The 11,512-nt window shown below is 45.7% G+C and overlaps 1 protein-coding gene across 1 annotated transcript in view; it reads left to right on the top strand.

Annotated features, from left to right (window-relative positions):
• Positions 1–5,550: 5,550 nt before the first annotated feature.
• HIC2 (HIC ZBTB transcriptional repressor 2) overlaps positions 5,551–11,512 on the top strand; it is a 121,662-nt gene continuing 115,700 nt past the window's right edge. Inside the window, exon 1 of the mRNA XM_070762865.1 lies at positions 5,551–5,712. The gene's annotated coding sequence lies outside the window, so the exon portion shown is untranslated. The remainder of the gene's footprint in view (positions 5,713–11,512) is intronic.

Below are 11,512 nucleotides of genomic sequence, written 5' to 3'. Positions count from 1 at the left end.
TTAATCATTAATACCAAAATTCTAATGAAAGAAAATATAACAAGAGTTTACTTTTCTCTATAATGAATTTCATTTTGTTAGATAGGGCCCAGTATTCAAGTCTGTCAAGATCCATCTGGATCTTAAGCCTATCATCTAGGTCAATGATGGCTAACCTTTTTTTCCCCAACGCCATCACTCTGCTAAACAAATAATTCCCTCAACACTGTCAAACTATTTACTAAATCTGCACTTCTATTCAATTCAATTCAATTTATTAGATTTGTATGCCGCCCCTCTCTGAAGACTCGGAGCGGCTCACAACAATAATAAAAACAGTATAACAATGGAACAAATCTAATAATAAAATTATATTAAAAACCCCCAACAATTTAAAAACCATACAGCACATACATACCAAACATAAAATATAAGAAAGCCTGTGGGAGATGTCTTAATTCCCCCATGCCTGGCGATATAGGTGGGTCTTGAGTAACTTGCGAAAGACAAGGAGGGTGGGGGCTGTTCTAATCTCCGGGGGGGAGTTGATTCCAGAGGGCCGGGGCTGCCACAGAGAAGGCTCTTCCCCTGGGGCCTGCCAAACGACATTGTTTAGTCGATGGGACCCGGAGAAGGCCAACTCAGTGGGACCTTATCGGCCGCTGGGATTCGTGCGGTAGAAGGCGGTTCCGGAAGTATTCTGGTGCAATGCCATATAGGGTTTTAAATGTCATTACCATGCATGATTTTATACACTTCGCTCAAGTCACCCTTTAAACGCCATCTTTCAAGGCTGGAGAGACTAAGGTGTTGCAACCTGGTTTCATAAGGGAGGGGCTCAATTCCCTTGATCATTCCTGTTGCCCTTTTTTGCACCTTTTCCAGTTCCATTATATCCTTCTTGATGTGCGGTGACCAGAACTGTACACAGGACTCCAGTTGGTCTCACCATCGATTTGTACAGAGGTGATACAATACTTGCTGACCGATTCTTACTCTTATTACCTTCCATCTTTTGTCTTTTTTCTCCTCATTCCTACCATCCTTTTCCTCCCCCTTAGGACTGTATGTCTGTAACTTGTTGCTCGTACCCTTAAAATTTTTATTAATATATTGATTGTTTCTTCATTGCTTATTTGACCCTATGACAATCATTAAGTGTTGTACCATGTTTCTTGACAAATCTATATTTTCTTGTATGTACACTGAGAGCATCTGCACCAAAGACAAATTCCTTGTGTGTCCAATCACACTTGGCCAATAAAATAATTCTGTTCTGTTCTATTCTATTCTTCCCTTCCCCTATTCTAATTCTATTCTAATTCTATTCCATTCCTTTCCTTTCCAGTCTATTCTATTATAAAAAAATGTTAAGCAAACACTGATTTTTGAAAGATACCGTAGAGCGTTATCCTGTTCTACCTTGGAAGTGGATTCTGTTAGCTTGTGTGTGTGTGTGTGCATGCTGTGAATTCACACACACACTGGCTTTTTCTCCTCCAGATGTGATCCAACAAGCATCAACCCCAGAATTCCCCAGCCAGCCTTGGCCCAGCCATCACATCTGGAGGGCATCAAGTTAAGGAAAGCTGGACCCACAAAAAATATCCTCTGGAATTTGGCACCACAAATCTTTCCTTCTCAAATCCATTTGGCAGGAATTGTGTGTGGGGGTGCGTGTGTGTGAGTTGGAGGGGGGGCACAAGAAGAACTGACCTCATTTCCCAAGTCCCCTTCCAAAAGCTGTGCTCTAGAGTCTTAGGATTGCTTAACAACCTTTCAAGTATTCCAAAACAAAGCAGATGCTAAGCAGCTGAGATCTTTCCTCCTATAACAACTCTGGGCCAAAGTTAGAAGAGGCAAATGTCCCCAGGCTTGGCTCGTACACTTCTTTGGAATTGAAGAGTTCCTTCTAGAGAAGTAGATCTAGATCAGAGGCCCTCAAACCTGGCAGCTTTAAGACTTGTGGACTTCAACTCCCAGAACTCCTGGGCCTAGAAAGCCTAGAACTACGGCGCCTAAAACACGACTTGAGTATTGCCCACAACATCATATGCTGCAACGTCCTACCGGTCAATGACTACTTCAGCTTCAACCGCAACAACACAAGAGCACGCAACAGATCCAAACTTAATACGAACCGCTCCAAACTTGACTGTAAAAAATATGATTTCAACAATCGAGTTATCGAAGTGTGGAACTCATTGCCGGACTCAATTGTGTCAACCCCTAACCCCCAACACTTCTCCCTTAGACTCTCCACGATTGACCTCTCCAGGTTCCTACGAGGCCAGTAAGGGGCGTACATAAGTGCAGTGGTGTGCCTTTCGTCCCCTGTCCAATTGTCTTTCCTTTCTCTCACTTATCATATATATTTTCTTTCTTTCATATATCCTCTCCTCTAAGTTCACTTTACCCTTATACAGTATATATTACTACATGTCTATTTTTCTTCCTATGTATTTGTGTATTGGATGAATGAATGAATGAATGAATGAATGAATGAATGAATGAATAAATAAATAAATAAAAATTCTGGGAGTTGAAGTCCACATGTCTTAAAGTTGCCAAGTTTGAAGACCTCTGATCTAGAACCACGTTGAAAGTACAGTGGTACCTCTACTTACGAACTTAATTCGTTCCGTGGCCAGATTCTTAAGTAGAAAAGTTTGTAAAAAGAAGCAATTTTTCCCATAGGAATCAAAGTAAAAGCAAATAAGGCGGGTGATTGGGGAAACCACAGGGAGGGTGGAGGCCCCGTTTCCTCCCAGGAGATTCCGAGAGAGGCCCCACGGAGGCTTCTCCCCACCTTTTCCGGCCCTGTTTTCTCCCAGGAGATTCCTAGAGAGGCCCCACGGAGGCTTCTCCTCGCCTTTTCCAGCCCTGTTTTCTCCCAGGAGATTCCTAGTGAGGCCCCACGGAGGCTTCTCCCTGCCTTTTCTGGTTACAGTTTCAGAGACTCAGGTTTATAAGTGGAAAATGGTTCTTAAGAAGAAGCAAGTAGAGACGTTCTTAGATAGAGGTACCATTGTACAAGGTAAGAACCCGATGGGTCGTCTTTGCTTCTCTATAGGTGCGTATTTGAGGGACGGGTTGCAGAAAGATTGGGAGACAAATCCCCACATTGAAGGGGGGGTGGAGAGAATAACAATGCGAATGAAAGAAACGGATTACTACAAAATTTGGGATAAAGGCCTGGAATTGGGATTGAATGTTAGTACGTATGGTTTTTTTATATAGTAGTCTTTGTACTGTAGATTTTATTGATGCTTTTTATTTCTCTTTTTATCAGTATTATTATTTATAACTGTTGTTATTATTATTATTATTATTTATTAGATTTGTATGCCGTCCCTCTCTGTAGACTCGGGGCGGCTCACAACAATAACAAGAACAATGTAAGAACAAATCTAATAATTTAAAAACACTAAAAACCCCATTATTGAAAGCAAACATACACACAAACATACCATGTATAAACTGTATAGGCCCGGGGAAGATGTCTCAGTTCCCCTATGCCTGACAGCAGAGATGGGTCTTAAGAAGGAGGGTGGGGGTAGTTCTAATCTCCGGGGGGAGCTGGTTCCAGAGGGTTGGGGCCGCCACAGAGAAGGCCGCTCAGAGTCCGTTTCGGAGTGAGCGGCATATAAATGCAACGAATAAATAAATAAAAAACAAATAAATGATTAAACAAAATGAAGGAAGCAAAATAATATAAGCAGCATAGAGGCTATATTTAGGAGAACATACTGTATATGGATGATGAACGATGTGTATAATAATAAGTGATAAGATGGAAAAATATAAAACTGAAGTCTGTTTATAATGTAAATGTGGAATGAACTATTCATAGCCTAAACTATTCAACTGTAATAATTATGACATTAATTACAATTAAATAGAGATAATAATTAATCACCAACTTTGAGAACGGGAGCGTGTTAAAACGACACAAATACCTGCATATGATATGGAATGATCTATGCAGGAATAAGATAGCGGTGAGAGAAATATCCTATTTCTCTCTTTTTTTGTTTGTCTTTGTTTTCCCCTCTTTCTTTTTTGTTACTGATGTATAGTTTGTGTATTGTGATTTTGACACAATTTTATTCTTATTTATTTGTTTTGTCAAGTAGTATTGGTGGTAGACAAAGATGTAACAATATTTATATACATCACACTTAGGAAGAGAGAAACATTTTTAAACTCTCAATTAAAATATCTATTTATTTAAAAAAAGGAATGGGAGCTGGAGTCCCGATGGTCTGGCTGGGTGTGATGGGAACTGGAGTTCTCATCTGTGGGAAATCAATATTTGTGGGGGGGGGGGGGTTATTTTTTGAAAGGTTGGGTTTACCAACCTCATCCACTCCATTGTAAAGGGAGAGTAACCCTTTCCTTGCCCTTCAAACTCCTCTTTACTCCCGAGGGAGTTCCGGAGAGCTAAGACTGGCAGAAGCGATTTCTGTTCCCTGCTGCGCGGCATCCTGAGCTGTCTCATTTCCCCTCCTCCCCCATACACACTTCTCTGTCAAACAGTTCCCAGCTCATTCGCGACTAGCGGTTGCGCAAATTCGGCCAGGCCAGCGAGCTAAAAGAAAAACGCGCACTGTTTCAATCGGCCTGCGCAATTTTCGGCGCAGGAGGGAACCAAGCGCTTGCGTCCCTCTTTCAATAATACCCCCGGAAAGTGGGGGGGGGGGGCGCGGAACTATAAAGGACAGAGAAAGAGAGAGAGAGGGAGAGAAAGAGAGGGAAAGAGAAAAAGAGAGAGGGAAAGAGAAAGAGAGGGAAAGAGAAAGAGGGGAGAAAGAGAAAGGGAGCAAGAGAGAGGGGGAAAGAGAGAGAAGGACAGAGAAAGAGAGTGACCCCGCCAGCAGCCTTCCAATTTGCGGTTCTCTTCTTCTCCCCCCCTCCCCACCGGCCGCGCATCCCCTTTCCCTCTCTTCCACCACCCCCTTTCACTTTTTTTTGCACACCCGGCAAAGCAAGATCCGCCGGGGGAGGGGGGGAGGGAGGCGTGGTTGAAGACCCGGCGAGCCCCCCACCGTCGCGCGCGTTTTACACACGAATGTGCCACAGAGGGGGACGAATCGAGGGATGTGGGGGGGGGGGGAAACGCGCGCGCGCAAAGCGTGCCATTTGGGGGGGGGGTGCCCTCTCTCCCCCTCTCGCGCGCGGGTGCAAACCGGCTTGCCTCCCCACCGACCCCTTAATTTTTTCCCCCCCGCTCCCCAATCCCTCCAGTTGCAAAAAGGGAAAGCGTGCCATGGGGGGCAAGCCGGCTGCCTCCCCCCTTTTTTTGCAAAGCCCTCGCCCCCCGCGTGGAAAAACCGAAGCCCCCAGCCCCAACTCCACCAGTTTGCAAAAAAAAAGGGGGGCTTGCAAGAAGCAAAAAGCAAGGAGCAAGCTGTCTTGGCTGGCTGGGGTGTCCCTCCCTCCTTCCTTCCTTCCTCCTCCTCCTCCTCCTCCTTCTGCCCCCTCCCTCGGCTTCCTCCCCTCCCCTTCTCCCCCTCCCCTTCCCCCTGTTGGCTTCCATTCAAATATGGGTCAGGGGTGAGCGCGGCTCCCGACGTCACAAGCTTGCAAGATGGCGCTGGGAAGCAGGCTGTGAGATGGGAGACGCGCGGCGGTGAACCCGGCTTTTTTTGGGGAGGGGGGGCTTGGGGGGGTGGGCGCGCGGGCCGGGGAGCCCCCGAGAGCCAAGCCTGGACCAAGCATGCCTCTGCAAAGGTAAGGGGGCTCTCCAGAGCCCTGGGTGCGCGTTTCCCGTCCAGCAAACCCGGGCAGAGGGGCGTGTGGGTGGGTGTGCTTGCGCGTGTGGAGATGGGGACGTGGGCATGGAGATGCGCGCACGCGGGTTGGTGCGCTGCAAGCCGGCCGGGGGAAAGAAAGACACACACACAGAGAGAAGGGGCAGAGAGAAGGAGGGTTGGGTGGCACAGGGCAAGGGGGCGCTGGGTGCGAACCCTGCGCCGGGTCTTCTCCCCGCTGGAGCGCAAAGCACAAAGGAAAAAAAAGATTTCTGTCTTAAGTAGTGAGATTTTTTGGGGTATATTTTAACATTAGATTCCTGCGTGGTGGCGTTTGTGAGCCCCAGGCATAAGAAATCTTAAGTAATAATAAATATATTAAAAGGGGGGGCTGGCAGCTGGACCCCCCAATTTAGGGCGGGGGATGCCTTGTAATTTGCGCTTCTGCTGCAGCTGCTTGGCCAAACGCGCTCCGGCTCTTGCGCCATGCTCGCCTTTTCCTTCCTCCCCTTCCCCCATGCTCGCCTTTTCCTTCCTCCCCTTCCCAGAAATTGGTATTTGGGGGGGGGGGGCGTGCAAAAAATCCCCGTGCAAGAATGATGGAAGGGTCCGTCCGTGGACGGACTTGGAAAAAAACTTTGGCTAACAGCGCGTAAGTGCAGAATGCCTCCGTGCCGGGCTGTCCCCCCCTTCTTTTGTGGGTGTGTGGGTGTGTGTGCTGCGCGTGCCTGCGCGTGTTTTTTTTTTTTTTTGCGCTGCCTCCCGGGAGCAAGAGGAGGCGGAGATGGGGAGGGGGCGTGCGACCCATTAGGCGAAGCCAAAGCGCAGCTGTGCTACTGGAGGGTCTGCTTGGCCCGAAGGGAGGGAGGGGGAGGAGAGGAGCGACACCCCCCCCTTAGGAACGACACCCCCCTCCCCTCCGCTGGGGGTTCCTGCTTGGGCAGGTAGTGGCGAGACGAGTCGGTCTTTTAAAAAAAAAATTATTTCCCAAAGGGTGGCTGCGCGCATCCCGGGCAAAGGCGCACGCGTGTATTTGCACGCCCGAGTTTTTGGGGAGGGGGGTGGTGGAATGAAACAGCTATGGGGTTTTGTCTGAGGGTGGGGTGAGTGGGTGGGTTTGGGGGCTGGAAGGAAGGACATTTTTTTAAAAAAAGTCCCACCTTTTGGGTAGAAAAAAAAATCAAGGGAAGGTTTGGTTGCTTCTTTCTCTTGAGTGGGGAGGGGGTCGCGGTGGGTTTCCTCCCGTGGGCTTGAAAGGTGAAGGTCCCCACGCCCCTCCCTTTGACCGGGGTGCATTCCCTCCCGAGTCTGACCTTTGCCACATGGTTGCTTCTCTCTCTCTCCTCTTTTCTGCTTTAAGATCTGGCCAAGCTTATTTCCCCTTAGATTCAAAGGGACTAGAAACCTAGGGGGTATTTTTTTCTGAGTGTGCCTGTGTGTGTCTCAAAGCCTGCAGCTGTTTTTGCCTTGGTCCTCCCCCACCTCGCTAGCCCCTTCTTCCAAAAATGGGCGAGGAAGTACCTATGGCGAGAAGGCTGCGGAGTGGGTCTTCAAAATAGACTATGGTTTGTCTATTAGTTATTTATATCTGTATTTTCCAGTTTCTTTACTCGCCCCCCCTCCCCTTATTATTATATCTCTTTTAGCTTTTCCAAACAGGAAATCTCACTCAAATCAGGGAAGTGTGATTTTAAAAAAATAAACAACCTTTTCCATTCAAGGTTTGCAGTAGAAAACCAGGTTCTTGGATGGTTGAGTTTGTTATATATGTGTGTGTTCCATGTCACCTTTAAGGAAGGGCCTTTTAAAAAAAGAGAGAACATGTCATTTTTTAAATTAGAAAAGTACAGTTGGAGGTCTCTAGATTAGCTAAAGACCTCCAACTGCATTTCCACCCCTCATTTTTCTCATTTTCAGAGAAAACTGTAAAGTTTGAAGGTGTTAAGAGTTCTGTTTAAGATAGAGGTTGATTTCTTTTTTTAAAAAAGTAGGGGGAAAGTTAGGGTTTTTTTCCTAACTTTTCAAATTGCTTTCAAACTTGAGGATACCAGAAATGGTAGCTCACCGGTCTTGTAGCAAGATTTCTCCCCAACACCAACAACTTATTTTACCTGCTTTACCAGCGGGCACTTTCTGGTTTTGTTAGTTTGACCAAGTGCCTTTTCAAAGAGAGTTTGTAACTTTCTATTTTCTTCAAAACCCCCCCCCCAATTATTTGGTAGAGAAGGGGACACCCTCATAAAGTTAACCCCCCAAAAATCTCAAGTTTGGTCAGCTTGGTGTTTGAAAGGCGGATATATATATATTTTCTATCTAATAAAAATGATGGTTAAAAATTTCCTGCTTGTATATATAGATGTTTCTGGTTGTTTTCAAGGGGAGGGAAAAAAAGGAAGATAGACAGGGAAGAATGAACGTTTCAAAAACTCCAGTGGATCAACTTAACATTTTTTCCTGGTTGTTAAATGCTAATTTATGAGAATGTTTGGCTATTTGGATGTCCTGTTGAGGAGAGGTTTAGACAGTGGAAAGAATCTCTACAGTTTTATAAGGTGATAATAAATGTCTTGAGTGTTTGTTTGTTATTTCGGTGTTGGTAGTATCAGTTGCTCATAAAGGAGGGGGGGGAAAGACCCCTTCCTTTTGACAGTTGTCAATTACTTGTATTGCCAATCCTGCTGGAAGCAATTAATTGCAATGCTGACTCACACATGCCCCCCCTCCGACAGCGGTTAGACAGTTTCAAACCATGTTGGCTTACGATCTAGGACTACAATCCCACTTTGGGACTCCTATAAACCAGGATAACCCAAAGCAGTTATAAAAATAAAAAGCACATATTGTCGTCTTTAAGGTGGGTCTGAGTTTTAAAAAGTTCTTGATTTTCTTCCTTTTTCTCGGCTTGTTTAGTGAGAATAAATTTTTCAGCTAAAGCTGAGGAAGAAAGAGCATTTATAAAGAATAAAGTTAGCAACTAAAACTTCAATTGTTTAGCTGATTGGTAGGCTCTGCGGTGTTTCTGGCTTGTTTGAGGAAGGAGAAGTAGTTAGACTTCTTAAATTATGGAACCTGTTTCTTTAAAAAAAATAAAATAAAGTTGGAAAGATACTTTCCCGCACACCAACATTCCTGTGTCAACCAGGTGTCCAGAAAAAGTTGTCTTTGTATTGAGGGGTGGAAAACTGGACCTTATATCTGATTTAACAAAGTTGAACATCCTATGGAATAAATTTCTCCTCCAGCTTTCTCCAAAAATGCGTCCAGCAACTTTTGAGAAATTGTCATTGTTGTGTTTTTTAAAAAAAATTGTTTATTTGTTTGCTATTAAAAACTGCAAACATGGAACCGGCTTGCTGGATTTTTTTTTTCTTTTAAAATTGATTTTTTTTTCTTCCTCCGCTTGGTAAGTTGTGGGGACTGGCTGAAAGATTTTAATATCGTTTAAAAAGGGCTCATTGGAAGACCTGAGCGGTGTGTTTGTGTGTGTGTGCAAACAGTGTTTAACTCGATTGGGGTGGGTGTGTCTTCTCGAAGGGAAGGAGCAGCCTGCAGTTTTGGTGGCCTTCATTCTGGGAAGCCCACATTGGGACGATGCCGGCCGCGTGGATTTGGTAGTGTGGCAAGGAGGTCCGTAGGCCTTGAAGAGGTCAGCGGGGGGGCAAGAGAAGGTGATTCGTGGAGACCTTCTTGATTTCTGGAGCTTACAGTTGGGTGGTTGACGTCCCACCTTGTGGAGTTGACTCTTAATTGTGGTTATTTCGGATCGTCTTCCAAGAGTGGATGGGAAAAATGGCGCAGAGGACATTGCGACAGTGAGGTGAGCGATGGTAAACCTACGTTTCTTTCCCATGGTGGTGGTGGTGTGTCTTTTGGAGGTCGGGACAAGTAGGTTGTGAGTCCGGATGGGGGTTTGGAAGGTCTCCATCCCTTCGTACTTCCTTGGTGGTCTTCCTCTTAATCTCATCATCTCTTTTGCCTACTTCTTTTTCTCTGCCGTCGCCGCTCCTTTTACCTTCTCTTTTTCCATCGCTTCTTTCTCCTCGCTCTTCTCTTCCTCCACTACTACTCCTTTCCTCCCCCCACCTTTTTTCTTTTCCTTCTTCACCAACATGACTATCGCTCCTCTTTTTTTCCCCCTCTTCGTTCTTTGTTTTTCATTCCTCTTTCCAGAAAAAGTAGCTTGTGAGTTTTGGGGAGTTTTGAAAAACAGCTCATTCTTCTCGGTGTAAGGTTTCTCTTTCCTTGTTCCTCCTCCTCCATCTTCACTACTCACCCTCCTTGTTTTCCTTCCCTTCCACCATCATCCCTTCTTCACCCTTTCTCTCCTCTCTTTCTCCTTTGCTGCCGGTGATTCTCCCTTTGCTCGTTCTTTTCTTCCACAATTACTGCTACCACTTTTTCTTTTCCTTCCTTTCCCCACCATCACTTCTCTTTCTCCTCATTCTCTTTCTCTTCCGCTATCATTCCTTCCCCTTCTTCTTTCCCCTCCTCCTGTCTCTCCTCCTCTCCCTCCTTCTCTTTCTCCTTCACCACTTCCTTTTCTCGTTCTTTCCTTCCACTATTACCTCTATGACTTTTCTTTTCTTTGTCTTCACCACTTCTCTTCCTCCTCCTCCTTATTATCCTTCACCTCTTTACCACCATTGCTAATTTTCTTCTTCCTCCTGTTTCTCCACCACTGTTATTGTCTCTTCTCTTCTCTTCCTTACTCTTCTCTTCTCTACTCTTCTCTTCCCTTCTCTTCTCTTCCCTTCTATTCTCTTCCCTTCCCTTCTCTTCTCTACTCTACTCCTCTCTTCCCTTCTTTTCCCTACTCTTCTCTTCCCTTCCCTTCTCTACTCTTCTCTTCCCTTCCCTTCTCTACTCTTCTCTTCCCTTCTCTTCTCTTCCCTTCCCTTCTCTTCTCTTCCCTTATCTTCTCTACTCCTCTCTTCTCTTCTCTTCCCTTATCTTCTCTACTCTTCTCTACTCTTCCCTTCCCTTTTCTTCAAAACAGCCCTTTGAGGGTTTTCTCTTCCTTATTCCTCTTCTTCTAACTTCTCCTACTCTTTCTCCTTCTGGCTTACCTTCTGTTCCACCATCACTCCTTCTCCTCCTCCTTTCTTTCTCCTTCTCTCCATCCTCCAATATTCCTACTTCTCCTTTTCCCTTCAGCTACTCCTGTGATGACTTCTTTTTTTCTTTTTCTTCTACCATCTTCTAATCTTCCTCTCCGTTTCCCACCCTCTTCCTTCTCCTCCTTACCATCATTGCTACCACCCTCCTCCTCCTCCTCTTCCTCCCATAACTACGACTGTCACTATGGCATTTTCCCTTCCTCCTTCCTTCCCTCCCTCCTTTCTTCTCCTCTTCCCTCCTTCAAAACAGCCCTCGGAGGGTTTTCTTTAATCCTCTCCCTCCATCACTCCTCCTTTCTGTTCTTCCACTGTCACCCTCTTTTCATTCCTCCTCCTTTCTCTCCCCTTTCCCACCACCACCATTTCTCCTACTCTGTTTCCCCCCCCACTACTCCCGTGACGAGCTTTCTCGTTCTTTTATCCATTTATTTCTTAGATTCCTATGCCGCCCTTCTCTCCTACCACTCACCCTCCTTCTCTGCGTCCTCCTTCTTCTCTTCCCCTTTTTCCTTCCTCTGGAACCACTTCTACTCCTCTTGGAACCACTTCTACTATCACGTCTTCTTTCCTTCTTCTTCCTCCTCTTTGCAAACATCCCTTTGTGGGAAGGGAGGGAGCGGCAAATCCTCATAGCCTCCCCCCCCCCATGAGAAGGCTTTAATT

The sequence above is a fragment of the Erythrolamprus reginae genome, chromosome 10 (genome assembly GCF_031021105.1).
Source record: "Erythrolamprus reginae isolate rEryReg1 chromosome 10, rEryReg1.hap1, whole genome shotgun sequence".
NCBI lineage: Eukaryota > Metazoa > Chordata > Lepidosauria > Squamata > Dipsadidae > Erythrolamprus > Erythrolamprus reginae.
This window is presented reverse-complemented; position numbering and strand designations above follow the sequence as displayed.